Source organism: Lycorma delicatula, chromosome 3 (genome assembly GCF_047948215.1).
Source record: "Lycorma delicatula isolate Av1 chromosome 3, ASM4794821v1, whole genome shotgun sequence".
Taxonomy (NCBI): domain Eukaryota; kingdom Metazoa; phylum Arthropoda; class Insecta; order Hemiptera; family Fulgoridae; genus Lycorma; species Lycorma delicatula.
The window spans coordinates 205,917,887-205,933,393 of NC_134457.1; positions in this window are offsets into that span (position 1 = coordinate 205,917,887).

The following is a 15,507-nucleotide window of genomic DNA, read 5'->3' on the forward strand; positions in this document are numbered from 1 at the left end:
ACCAGCTTTTATTATCTTATTTTGCTTGTCTCAGAGGACAGCCAAATCACCCGGTTCTTGAGTCAGTCTTTAGAAATCCTAATCTAGGAAAGTATGAGAACTATCCACGTCGTACTGCACCTGTAGGTGTCCGTACTCGGCGTCTGCTGCAGCATATAAATGTTGACACACCTTCATTCTTTCCTACGTATCCTTGCTCATATCCTCCGTGGAGAATAAACCTTATAAATTTTACTTTTGACCTTACGACATACAATAAACAATCAACACTACCTATTGTCTTCCAGCAAATGTTTCAGTGTGTTCTCTCCAAGATGAAACCAGACGCGGTTGTATACACTGATGGATCGAAACAAAACGATACCGTTGGTTGTGCATTTGTTGTCAATGAAAGAACTTATATGTTTGGTCTACCCAGTATTACGAGTGTGTTTACCGCTGAACTATACTCTATAAATAAGGCTCAAACATCATTAACCCTAAATATAGAAAAATTCTTATTTACAGTGACTCGTGTAGTGCTCTCCAAGCCTTAAAAAACTTTTATTCCAAACATTCTATCGTCATTGAAATTTACAACGCAATCGCAGAGTTGAATAATCGCAACACAGAAGTAACTTTTTGCTGGGTCCCTAGCCACGAAGGGATTCCAGGTAATGAACATGTAGATTGTGCTGCCAAAGAAGCATGTAATCAGCCTCCTTTCACCAACTGAATTGCTACCTCTGATTTTATTAATTGTGTAAAACAATCGCTGAGAGCGTGGTGGCAAGGTGACTGGACGGCTACCGTTGATAATAAACTCCGACAGATTAAAGATTCTGTGTTACCATGGGACTCCTCATTCAGATAAACTCGGCGTGAGGAAGTAGTCCTTTGTCGATTGCGGATAGGACACACGATTACCTGATGACAAGAGGACAAGCACCCCTATGCGCACTATGCAACTGCCCCATGACTATGCACCATATACTCGTGGATTGCATATGTTATGCGGCGTTGCATCGTAAATTTATCTACCCAGAAACATCCGTGATGTCTTGTGCAATGATAATGAAATTTTAACCTGGATGTTTCTATTTCTGCGTAGTGCTGGGTTAATGCAAAAAATTTAATATTGTTGCGTATATTTTTTAATGCTGGAAGAGTTTTTAATAAGTTTTTTTCTGAGTTTTTTATCCGATTAGGAGCCTTTTACTCTCCTTATCGGAATTTTTAAAATTTTATATAGTTATTTTTTTAAATATTTTAAAGACTGTCTGTGATATTAGTTGTAAGATTTAAGTAATGTTAGTTTTAAGTTTTATTTCACCTTTCTAATTTTTGTTTTTAACCTAGTTTTAATTATATAATTTGTGTTAGTTTTAAGTTTTATTTAATTTTGTTATTTTAGTTTTTAACCTAGTTTTAAGTTTTATATTAGTTCCTTTATGTTTTTAGTCTTTTGGTATCCAAGAATGGGCCCTTTACACCCATCTTGGACTTTGTAAAATTCTATTTACTCTTGATTTTATATTAGTTTTTACCTGAGATATTAGTTGTAAGTTTTATTCATCTTTTAGAATAGTTTTAAATCCTTTAATTTTTTATATAAAAAAAAAGATTCCGGGCGATAATAATGCGCAAGCGTTTTTCGCCCTCAAAAAAAAAAAAAAAAAAAAAAATTGGAGACAGACAATAATTACTTCTTTCATTAATCATGCTCATACATTATTTGATAAAGGACAAACATCTTAATTAGCTTTTTTTTTTGTAATGAAATCATGGGTTAGAAATATTTATTTTCAATATAATTAAATTTTTTGTATCAAAGAAATACACAATACATATTTGTTATTTTACATTATTTACTTGCAGTTGGTAATAATGTTCTGAAAAAGATTATGATAATTCATTAAGGAAAAAAACAATGGTGAAAATACATCAAGCAACACCTCTTGATGTTTAATTCACTTTCTTTTTTTTTTTTTCTTTTTTCCTATTTAGCCTCTGGTAACTACCGTTTAGATAATTCTTCAGAGGATGAATGAAGATGATATGTATGAGTGTAAATGAAGTGTGTAGTCTTGTACAATCTCAGTTCGACGATGTTTAATTTACTGAAAATTGTAAAATTGAGCCTGTTATGGTTTTAAGGTTAGAACATAAATTTTTAATTTATCTTTGTAAAAATAAAACTTTAAAAAACTTACACATTACTTTAAATTACTAGTAATATTTTGTATCATAGTACAAAGGCAGTTGGTCATGGCTTCTTACTTGTTTAAATGTATTAAGTTAATCTAAATCCAGTTTTTTGTATCGAGTTGTATAAGAATCAATTTGTTTCTGAAATCATTGATAATATTGGTGAAATTATTTTATATTTAATAGCCTATATTTAAATATCTCAAATCGATAATGTTTGTATTTGCTTGAAATTTTATTTTATTTTAGGGTATTATTTATTACGGAATGAAGTTAAAATGGAATTTTATTGAAATTTTTAAGTTTCTTTGCTATTTTAAAAATGAAATATTAATTGGTTATAAATACATCTAGTAGCTGTAGCTTAGCACATGAACAGGCTATTTGAAAGAGAGTGTCAGTTTGAGTTTTTTTTTCTGTTTTTAAGAATGGTTACGATAGAAAGGGAGGTTGTCAAGTGGAATTGGAGAAGCAATAGTGTTGAATTTCGGGTCAAGTGGAAGACTTGGCTCCTGTACGAAAACAATACTCCTCCATTCAGTTCAACGTATTTTATTTAACTTTATTTTAATTATCTTCAATTAAACATCAACAGATGACTAAGTAAATAAAAAAAGATAAAAATGAAATTTAAAAAAATTATTCGATGAGTTAACATTTTAAAATCGGTTAATTAACTGCGTTATTGTTTTTCTCTTTTTACACCACTTTTATCAATTATTAACAGGACTATTTTACGTTAAAAAAAATCTTATTGAATATAGAGAAAATTTAATAACATATCTGATTATTTTATTTGCGTTTGTATGCAGCGTGGGAAAGAAAACGTTAACTCTCTATATAAGCGCGCGCCCACACACACACACCCGCCCACACACACACACCCACCCACGCACACGCACACGCGCACACACACAGAGAGAGAGAGAGAGAGAGATACACACGCACATGCACACGCACACACTTCAATGTTCTTTCGCCTACGGTAAGACGTAAGCAGTTCAAAAAGGATGGTGGGTCAATTATAATTAAACGCAAACGGCTTTTTGAAACTCCCTTTCCATCTCGATACTACGCTGTTAGTAGTAGGCTGTAGATCCTGATCCAGTAATGTAACAAATAGTGATGCAGTGTACTCGCTAAATAAACAAGGGACGGGCCTAACTACTGAATAAAAAAGAACTATTCTTGATGAAAGAAGACTTCCATAATATCATATAATTTACAAATATCATACAATCAACATTAACTACTTCGGTACAATTCCATTACGATCTAAATTATATAATGTACGTACCTAAATTTTATTATGTTTTACGTAATTTGATATTAATTATTTTTAATTGAATAGTTATGAATCATGCGCATTATAGGTACTTGCTGGCATTCAGCGACATAGGCGTGGCACCAAATTCCTGTCCAGACAAAATGAATTTTAATTTATGGATGGCATATGTATTTTTAGTAGTTGACGGAATGCGCCTACGCATTTTAGCAAATATATGACAAGTGAGTGGTTGGGACACGTAAGCCGGTGGTGTAATGCACCCGCGCTTAGTCCGCTCACGCTGTTAGGTAAGTTCTAGGAGCTATTTAGGATACTGGTCGCTAAACTGTTTCGAGGCTCAGTAGCTGTTTGTGGCACAAACATTTAGTCGTATGCTTTTGGGAGACCGAATGGGGTGGTGGCCGGATAAATTCCAAGCTAACCAAACACAAAAAAAAAATCTTTGTTTTCCATCTTGATGAATTTAACGTTTCAAATCTAGCCTGTTTATTACCTTTCAGCAGAAGGTTTGAATGAATCGCGAGGAAATTAAAGAAATAACATGTATTTTTAACTTTCAAACAATATATAGTACAATAATTACTGCAGCTATTCAATATACAAATAACTAATGAGACTTTAAATATATGTACAATTAAATTAAATTTTAATTGTTATAAATTTATTTTAATCCAGAATGTGCTACTTCAGATCCGCTTTGTTGCTTGTGATGTGCTAGTGTGTGCCTGCATTTCTTGAAGGCGACGTTCTCGTTGGTCCTCAAATTCACCCGCTTGCGATGTTTTGTCACGTTCCCGCACAGCCTGAAGCCGTTGATCAGCTGTTTCGTCTGCTAGCAAAATCTTTGCTTTCTTCGGTTTTGGTTGAAATTGCCCGATGTACTTAGGTTTTCTTTTAGGCATCGTCAAATCACTTCTTTAAAGTTTTACACTTCTCAATGATAATTGTCCAAAATTTCACTAAACACCGTACCTAAATTCACTCGCCATCAATAAAATTAAGTTTTATACCTTGCACTTTGATCTTAACTTATGCACTTATTAGACTAAACTTAAGTAACTGACATCTTTCTATTCCTTTTATATTGTAAAAAGACTTATGAGATCTTCTCTATTGCAGAAATGTTCCAGAATGTTCTTCAAACATTTCGAAAATTCCAGATCGGTCTAAAAATTCCTGTTAAAAAATGTTCTACAATATTGCAGAATAATCTAGAATGCTCCAAAAAGAATCTTTTAAGAAATTCAATAAATTTTCAAAATATAATGTGCTCGAAAATAAAAGTAATAAAATAACACTGTCCTCTTCCCTCATTCCTCTATCAGCGGTTGCGGTAGGGATTATATGTAACACATACAGTATTATTTCTCATTTAGTAAGTAATAATTGTCTCAAGTTTAGTTGAGATCGGTCCTGTGATTTAGGAGGGGAGATTTAGTGAGGGAGATAGAGCGAGAAAAGAAGGGAAGAAGAATATAATTTCATCTTAAAATATGTAATATATTTGTACTTGTTTCTTGTTTGTGTTTCACTGTGCTGTATTGTAAATAGACAGTATCGATTTTTACCACAGCAGAGTGGGAAATTGCACCAGCTTTGAAATTTGATTTCTTTGGTATAAATCTCACTATATTTATAAATAATTAATATAAACCAAACGTTTATAACCTAAAAAACCGAAATTAGTCAGAAAATTCAATTTAAACTTGGTTACGCATGTTTTACGTACTGTGACGTTGCTACTATTTGGGTAAATTTATTAGGTTAGTAAAAAAGAATAATAGTACAGAATATGTGTTTAAGTAGTCATGGATTAATTTAATTCGTGTACAAAAAAAAAGCTTTGCTTATTTAACTCAGTGCTCGAAATCTTTTGTCCGCGCGTGTTTGTATGGGTGTTTGTATAAAATACAAGTTCATCGACGAACCAGCAATGAAAAGTAGCTGCAAAGACGCTAATTTCTAGAGTAGCTGACTCATTGTAAGTTTTGATTTCCATAAAGCATCCCTAGTTTGCTAGTTTTACTACAGTGAAAAATGTCAGGTTGAAGGACAAACTGTTTGATAATCTAAATTCTTTGTGGAAAGGGTTTAATAAAGCTAATAAATAAAGTCAGGGATAAAGAAATGCTAAAATACGTCGAAATTTACTTGTCTTCACCTAAAATAAATAGCAATTTTGTATTACAGTTCAAGAGTATATGTTTTTAGAAATACCTTGCTCTTGAATTTTTAAGTAATAATGAGTTTATTTAAATTTTAAGGGAAGGATAAGGAGCATTAAATAACTAATTATTTCGTAACCACAAATGTATGTAAACATGTACCTAAAAATCCTTTTTTTGTTGTAAAACAGGGTTACGTCACAAACTTACAAAATAAATTTTATTTAGGAACGTTTAATATGAATAAAAAATATGTGTGCTGCATTAAGAATTAAATATAAAGGTAATATATAGTAAACTTTCATTTCTACTTATTAGGCAAAATTACGACATAATTACTTTCCATAATCGGAAGTCTGGACACAAGCAAAGTTCTGAAAAGACAAAATCAATGGTAATCTAATGAGGCTTGTTATCAGTTACTGTCTGGCTTGACGTAAGAGAGTGGGAGAAACTCATATTGTACTCGATCGCGTTTACTTCTTGGTTAGTAATTCATTTAAATACGTTAACAATTACAATTAAACTTCATACATAAAACGAGGCGTGTCTTGTCAATAATTACTAATATGTATTTCTATTCTTTTTAATTAAATTTTCAGCCTGTTTACGCCAATGGAGTTTTTCGGCTCTTTCAATAATGTTCAAATGTTCATTTTCAAAATATTACGGTTTTTATTTATGTAGCAGAGACAACCCGTGGTTATTTGATTGTTCAATAATCAAACGTAGCACAAAGTGTATTTCGAAAGTCAAGATTGATGTATCTCAGGAAATAGATGATGTACTTTGTTAAATAGTATTTTTCATTTATTTGAAAGAAAATAAATTTAGTTATTGTAACAGATTTTTTTTTTTTCAAACCTAAACAGTAAGAATCAACTTATACTGCATTTAATATATCAGAAACATCTGTAAGTTTCCCAAAATTTGAGATAAAACATCTACCCTATCGTGTGCACCGTCAAAATACTTAATTTCGTTTTGCTACTTCATTTTGTTAGTTCTTTGATTTGTTTTACTGTTTCTTTGTTTTATTACTAAAAAGGTTACTGTATGTGTGAATTATAAATCTATTTTTTTAGAGTTTTCTTTGGTTTTTATTTTCTGAACTATATAACGTGCCTGTATTCATGTTGTACTATATTCATGTTAGTATGTACTATTAACGTTTCTTATAATATTTATTTGAACGAATAATAATTTATAACAAATTTAATAACTAAATTTATAACAAATAATAATTTTTTTTATAAAAGTTTTTTTATAACAAATAATAATTTATTTGAACAGGTATACATATACATAATACGTATGTATAAAAATAAAGTTTAGAGAGATTTCAATGGAGACACCTGTCTGCATGTTTTTTTTTCTTTGAGTATTCAAATTTATTTATGATTTTTGTAAACTGGAACGATTGTAAATTAAACATTGCGGCAAAAAACTTATCAGTATTATTTTCATAACTATGAGGGTAACGAACGCTTCAGGGGTTCATGGATTGGACTCCTCTGTTTAGACAGGAATGGCGAGCGAAGCGAGCTCTGCGGCCCTGTGATAGGCTTTGGGGAACCCCTGGGCGCCGGAGGTCTCTTTCTTTTTCCTGTTTAGCCTCCGGTAACTACCGTTTAGATAATACTTCAGAGGATGAATGAGGATGATATGTATGAGTGTAAATGAAGTGTAGTCTTGTACATTCTCAGTTCGACTATTCCTGAGATGTGTGGTTAATTGAAACCCAACCATCAAAGAACACCGGTATCCATGATCTAGTATTCAAATCCAAGTAAAAATAACTGGCTTTACTAGGACTTGAACGCTGGAAATCTCGGCTTCCAAATTAGCTGATTTTGGAAGACGCGTTCACCACTAGACCAACCCGGTGAGTTAAGGGCGTCGGAGGTCTAGGGGCTGAGCCTCAACCGGCTAGTATATATATATATATATATATATATATATATATATATATATATATATATAAAAACAACTCGAAAAGAAAAATTTGTTTTTGTGTATCTTTCAAGTAAAATAATACAGCTAAATTAATAATTAGATTTATACAATAGTACGTTATCTTCTGGAGTGCAATATGTATGGATAATATTACTTGGAGTATTTACAAAAATAAGTTACAAAAAAAATATGAATGAAATGAATGGTTCCGGTGGACCCCCTGCAGCTATATTTCTACCATATTTCCAGTCGACAGAAAATGTGAAGATTAGATGTAACTATGAAAATTTGCGTTACGGCTGAGTTTCACGAACTAACAGCTTCCGAAAAAAAGTGAGAATTGATTGGTTAATTTTTGATTGACTGTGCTGTGAGTGGATGTCAAAAAAGTAAAGTTGGCCAATCAAAAAAAATGCTTCCATCCAACTTTACATTTTTGACATCTACTCACAGCACAAGAAAGCAATCAATTCTCATTTTATTTAGAAAACTTCCCATTCAGAGTGGTAAAAAGCAAAAGAAAAATAGTATATTTTTTTGTGTTGCATTTATTCAAATATGTAATAATTACACTATTAATTATTATTGTTATCATATTGCAATGTAATATAATAAAATTGTCGTAATATAATTAAAATTAAACATTAATAAAACTTCTACAATGACAATCACAAAATAATTACAATTTTAATGGGAGGGATGTACTTGATGGATTGACAGCAAATTATCAATATTTGACTTCAGTTTAGTTAGGAATAAGCGCAAACCTCCCCGTTCTGTGATATTGAATCTGCTCCTTTTTTTTATAAAAGGTTTGTAACGACACTAAAACATTTTTCGACAAGATATGACGAGGGAAACGCTATCAAAAGCTTTCTCGCAATTCCCCACAGTCCAGGATATTTTTCTGGTATTTCTGCCTGCAGCCAAAATATTTGATACCCTCATTTAAATTTCACCTTCAGCTCCTCATTAGTGCTAAGCTCCGAGTAGCTCCTCTTGCAATATCACATTCTCCACTTTCGTTTCATCAAATATATTTATTTCGTCCCTTTGCACGTCTGAGCAAGCGTTGCGGACGGCGACGACGGCAGCGGCGGCGCTTTGCAAGTCTCGACACATTCGTTGTATTGAATATATGCAAGTTTTTACAAGTAACAGTCGCTGAGCTTCTCAAAACATTATCTGCCTAGATTGATACGCAAAGTCAAGCCAACATTTTAGTTCTTCACTATCGAAACCAGATGAATTTTCGTGGACCCCCGCTTACGAATTGTGAACCCCCATTTTTTTGTCACGCCAACGTAGACCCTCGTCGAGTCTCCCGTGGACCCCTTGGGGTCCACCTGGACCACTTTGGGAATCAATGCTTTACATCAACCACTTTCACATTAAATAAAATAAAAACTGGCTTTTGTTTTAAATCTATTTGTCGATTTTACTTTTTTCGTTTACTCTCTAATTATTATTTTGGTACTTTGTATTATTAGAAGCGTCTCAATATGTTAATCAATTTAAGTGATAATCCAGTTAATAGTTTTGTTAATAGTAGTTTGAAATAATTTAACGTTCAATAACTTAAACTGAAATTTCAAACAAAAATTTTATAGTTTATTTTTTACTATGTAACAATGTTACAAGTAAAAAATTCGTTGAATAATTAATCGTGAAAAAAATGTAAAAATTGGTATAAGGTAAATGACATTTTTTTGAAAATGATACTATTAGCGGTAGAAACGTTCTGTGTATTTTGATTAAACTGTTCTTTATACAACTGTAGTGGTAATATATTTTACTAATGCAGCAAAATGAGTCAAAAACTCTAATATCGTAATGATGTCTTTTAGGTAGAATTTTTAATATAATCATTGTATAATGATTTTAGTATCCTACACAAATTGTAAATTCCTTAACTATAGGATATTTAAAGGATCTAGAGAAGAATAAACGAGAATAAACAAACGACGGGTTTTTATACAAAATAAGAGTTCCTTATACTGCTTTCTGTTTAACCTCTGGAATCACCGTAAGGTATTACTTCAGAGGATGATATGCGTGAATGTAAATGAAGTGGAAGTCTCATGCGACTGCATGAGACTTCTGGTCGACCATTCCTAGGATGTGTTGAAACCCAACCACCAAAGAACAGCGGTATCCACGATCTAGTATTCAAATCCGTATAAAAGTGATTGTCATTGCTAGGATTTCAACCTTAGATCTCTCGACTTTGAAATGAGCTGTTTGCCATACGAGTTCACCGGTAGACCAACCCGATGAGTTTATTTAATATACTGTAATATATACAGTCTGTTATAGATGTAAAAATATAATTAGGCGTAATTGTATTAAAAATCATTCTATGGTTTTTAGTTGAATGTAAAATAAGCCAAATCATTCCAGAACTATGAATATAATTTACGAATATATTCTAAATCCCCCTCGTGATTTCAACTAAAACTACACACATGTTCAGTAAATAATCGCGAATCGATGAGCAGTAACTGCCGCTGCCAGTCAGTTGACGAAGTCAAGTCAATAAAATATCTCGGAATAATATTGGACCATCGCACGAAGTGGAATGTCCATGCACAGTGTTTAACATCAAGACTTTGTTTCTTGTTAAGTCTCCGTAAATCACCGACATGCATTACTTCAGAGGATAAATGAGGATGATATGTATGAGTGTAAATGAAGTGTAATCTTCTTCAGTCTCAGATCGACCATTTTTGAGATGCGCTGTTAATTGAAACCTAATCACCAAAGAACACCGGTATGCACGATCTAGTATTCAAAATAACATAACTGCCTTTACTAGGATTTGAACATTGGAACTCTCGACTTCCAAATCAGCTGATTAGCGAAGACGCTTTAACCAATAGACAACCCGCTGCGTTCACTGATTTAATTTGTTTAAACTAGTTTAAATTTAACATTTATTGACTCAAGTTAAATATCAAAAATATTTATTTAGCCATTTGTGACGTCACAGGATGATTATATGAACTTAATATAAACAGAATTTTTTTTTTGTGGGCGAAAAACAATTTTGTGTTATCATCACCCGGAAAACCAAAATGTGAAATAAATTGTAAAATCTAATCAGACACTAAAAAATAAAAAATAAAAACGTAAAATAAAAATTTAAAAACAAAATTGTAACTCAAACGAAAATACTAAAAACAAAGACAAAATAAAAAACTTAAACTAAAACGTTAAATACAAAATATACAACTACCGTACAATAAAGAAAATGCCATGAACACTGTTAAAAAGTATGTAAAACTTTAATACATTAGGAAATAAAAATACCTGGTCCAAAAGTTCTTTATTATTGCCCAGGATGTGACGAAAACTCCTGGGCAATTTAAATGTAAACAGAATATAAAATAAAACAATGTTATAAAATATTTTAATATTTCTATAAATTATTAAATGGTTTATATTTAAATAAGTAAATCGGCTTTAATTAGTTAAAATTAATTACTAAAATCATTTATGTACGATTCAACAATAATCGAAATATTATTTAATTCTTCAGTAATTAGTACATTCATAATTAACCAATACAAATTTCATTAAAAAGAAAGCAGCCCTCGATGCTTCTGAATTTTATTGAAATTTGCGTAGTATTAAAATAAAACCTGTAAATCTAGTGATAATGCTAATTTATTTTTAAAAAAGATAACAACAAACAAAAAAGTATGGGTATTTTTTTATTTAACCAGTAAAATATTAAAATAAAAACAAATTTTATCATACGCTGAGAAACACTGTCCTAAATTAAAGGGTACTTTGTATTCATTGTAAATTGTATTTTTTGTATTTTTAATTTAAATATTTTTCAAACAAAATATTTACATATTTTTCAAAAGTCTCTAATGATTTTAACTTAATCATTCCCCTTTTATTTTTTCAAATGCAGAAGATATTCAGCATTGTGGTTTGATTATCGCAGGGATAATATATTGAAATTATTACTTTGAACGAAGTAATATTTTTTTACGTAAATTTCAGATACTTCACATCCATCAAAGCCCTAAGTAAAATCGATACAGCTAATGTAAAGCAACAGTTTAATGATAATTTCTTGAAGTAGTGTGTAAAAACTTGGCTTGGTAAAATCTCTAAAATTAAAATACTATTGGTTATTTGACAAAAAAAATATGTACTATTTTTTATTTTAATTAATCCCCTTCAAAAAAAAAAAAATATTTCTTCACCATGAGAAATCCTTATTTAAAAAAAATATTTCTTCACCATAAGAAATCCTTATTTAAAAAAAATATTCGAGTCGAAAATAAAAATAAAACTAAAAAAAATATTATTTAAAGAAAGAGTGCGTTTAAAACTAAATAATTTCAAATATTTCAAAATTTGCTTAAAGTTTGTTTGACCTTTAGAACTAAAAGCAATCTAACTTATTGCCCCATAGGTGCTATCTTTAAAACTCGCTTTAAATGTGATAAAAATCATTACAAAATTTTATTTAGTTTATTAACTAATATTTGAAGTTTCATTTTTATTTTCTTGTACAAAGTAAAGGCAATATCCATTTTGACCATCCCTGAATCCATTTTGTCTAGTTTCGGCGTGACGTCTGTACTTACGTATGTATCTTGCATAAATAAAAAACGATTAGCCGTAGGATGTTGACGTTTTGGATTTACGACTGCTGTAACATCTAGTTAGTTGTGCACCTCCCTTTTTAATTGCAATCTATTGGACTCAATGTGTCTAAAAAAGCTCAAAATCCCCAAAAGATTGGATTTTGGACTTTTCCTTAAATGCAGTAATAAGCCCTCATTGAGAGATTTTAAACGATATATTATAAGTGCTACTTATTTTCACTGTTTTCAGAGTTACAACCAAAAAAAATTTTAATTAATGAAATGTTGAATCATACAAGGGTAAGTCACATCGGTTCAAACCCGATTTCATTTCCTTTTTTTTAGGTTTTTTATTTTTTTTAATTTAAATATACTGAATTATTAATAAATATTAACAACTGATTGTAAAAAAATTGTTTACAATAAATAATAATTCAATAATAACAATAAAAAAAGAAAAAAATATCAGAAGTTATTAATGAAATAAAATTTTATGTACTTGTTATTCTAAAAAATGTGTGTGTAATTTAATAGGCGTACAAGTAAGTTATGTGGTGTCCACATCAGATGTTTTTGTAAAATTTTGATTGGGCAATAATGAACGTTTTCTGAATAAACACGCCACTTTTACGAAATGCAAAAGTGATAAATTAAAAAAAAAATAAAATGCACTGAAGTTGTATAGATACTACTGCTGAAAGAAAGCTAAGGCTTTTTCGTATATATGAATAGAAATTTAATTTTTCCCTATGATCTTCAAGTATTTTAGTATATGTAGATAGAGTAATTTTTTGTTTAAAGAATTTTACGCTTAAGTTATGACGAAAACATTTTCAGCTGGACCACTACAGAAACTTATCTAAAATAAAGAACTATTTATAATCTATCATTTGGTAAGAGTAGAGATAAAAGGTTGAAAGACATAAATATATTTTGAAAAATTTTACAAAACTTGTGTTATTAACTACAATGAGATTCGGCTGATATGATTGTTATAATTCATTATCGTTATTTATCTAACCCTTTTTAAAGTTGTTTGAAGTGCGTAATCAATTCAAATGCGCACGGTTATTTTATTAAAAATAAAATCATTTAGAGTTGATCATATAATCAACTCTAAAATATAAATTTTAGAGTTGCGTATCTGGTTTCACTTAGGTGATATATATATATATATATATATATATATATATGTATGTATTCCCAGTTATAAATTAATACTTTCTAAAAGTAGACAGGAAGCTTCGTTACTTCTAAGAAAAGTTACCATAATCTTATTTTGCATATGTACCTTAACTGAAACGAACCGGTCCGAACGTGTATTTTAACGGTGTAAACGTTCTTTTACCACGTTTAAATGTGCCAAAATTTATAGTACAGATCTGTGTTTGTTTTCAGATATCCTATCCTCTAGATTTTACTATTAGAATTTAATTTAGCATATTTTTACGATTTCTTAAGATTAATAAAAATGTGATTCATAAACTTCCGTAGTGACTAAATTTTTAGTTAAATCTGAAATTTAACTGGTTTTAAGGATTGTGTCAGTATAGAATTGGACCTACCCGGAGCTCATTCTATGCAGGGTAATTTCAGGAAAAATCTTGGGTGTACGAAAAGATGATAAATGTGAAGCAAAACTGACCTTAATTTTTACTGTCATAGATACTCAGTAAAGGAGATAACGTGAAACGTTTACTGTATCATCGTTATTGAAATTAGACTCGAAAATTTCATTAAAATCTTGAGTGAGCTCTGCACTTCTCGGGTTTTTTATTGTCTACTTGTGTTATTTCATCATAGCATGCTGCTAGGTTAGGCTCCTGTAGTTGGTTGCACAATCAGCAGAGAGGCTTCGTCTTGTGTGGTGACTCGAATGGAGTCAAGCAGTACGTGACTTTAACAAGTCACGTAGTGTGTAGTACGGTAGTTGCTCGTTCTCTATCTTTCATTTTCCGAACTGTTTACAAAAGGGCCGATAAGTACGAAAAAAAAATTAATTTTGTTTTGAACAGAACAAATTCTAAAAGATTAATTTACAGTCTTTTTTGCACTAAGCATGTTTTAGGCCTTAATATAACAGTTACTTTTTTTTAACAAAGAAATGAATATTTTTTTCCGGCAAGTTAACGGAAAAATAAATTGATAAAGAAAGAAGATGCACGATTAGAATAATGTAATTCTATATATATAGATCGATAATCTACGTATATAATAATCTGTAAGATATTATTTCACGTGATGTATTCAAAAAGTGATGAGATCCAGTGTAGATGACAATGGTTAAAGGCTACAGAGGGTTTGGTTATGTGTACGACAGAAGCAAACGGCTTTCGCAGCAGACCCCGCCTCACTCATAACCTGAGCTCCCTCATAACACGCTTCATCGCACACTAATGCCGCTCGTAATTGCTATCAACTAAGAAAACCTCTCTAAAACTTATTAAAATATGAAAATCTTGCAATTTTTTCTAACCGCCTTATTTAATCTCATTTTCATAACAGTTGACAAATAACTTAAGACAACAGATAATTCTTGATTACTTTAACAATTAATTAATTTTATTCTCTTTTGTCGATAATAGAATACTTTTTTCAATTTAAATTAATTAAATTTAGACGCAGTTTAAATTAACGTAGCATGAAATGAAAATTTAATATAATAATATTATGTTGTATTAGATTTTTATCCATTTTATTTTACTTAAAAGTTATTTTAACGTCATGCATCACTCAATGAAACAAAATTTAGATGTTAAAAATTTTTATCGTTGTATTTTTAATCTAAGCATTCATATTTAGGGATCGATTATCATTTTTTTGAAAACGGTTACCGGATCAATTTAACCGTATTAAAAAAAAAAAAATCCTGTTAAGTATGCTTTTGTACTTCGCTATTCAAATCCACCTAAACTTATTTTCAGACATTTTTATTTGAATTAAAATCTTGGGTTCTTCATAATTCCAAAAATTATTTATCTACCAAAGATTGATAATTGTGATTTACCAGTTTATAAAAGTCGTAAAATTGGTAAGTATGGCAAAATATATACATTTTTTTTTTTATTGTGACAAATAACAAACAAAACCAGTCAAGAACTTTGTAGAAGAAACGGAATGATAAAACGGTTCAAACATTGTTTGGAACACCTCGTAAACAAATTTATTTAAAATTAGTGGTAAAATTATTCATAATAATATCTGCTGTAAATTACTATAAAAATGAATTAAGTGGTAAAAAATTACAATTTAAAGATTTAAAAAAAAATTAAAGTTAAGTTATATTATTTCAAGTCAAGGTTTG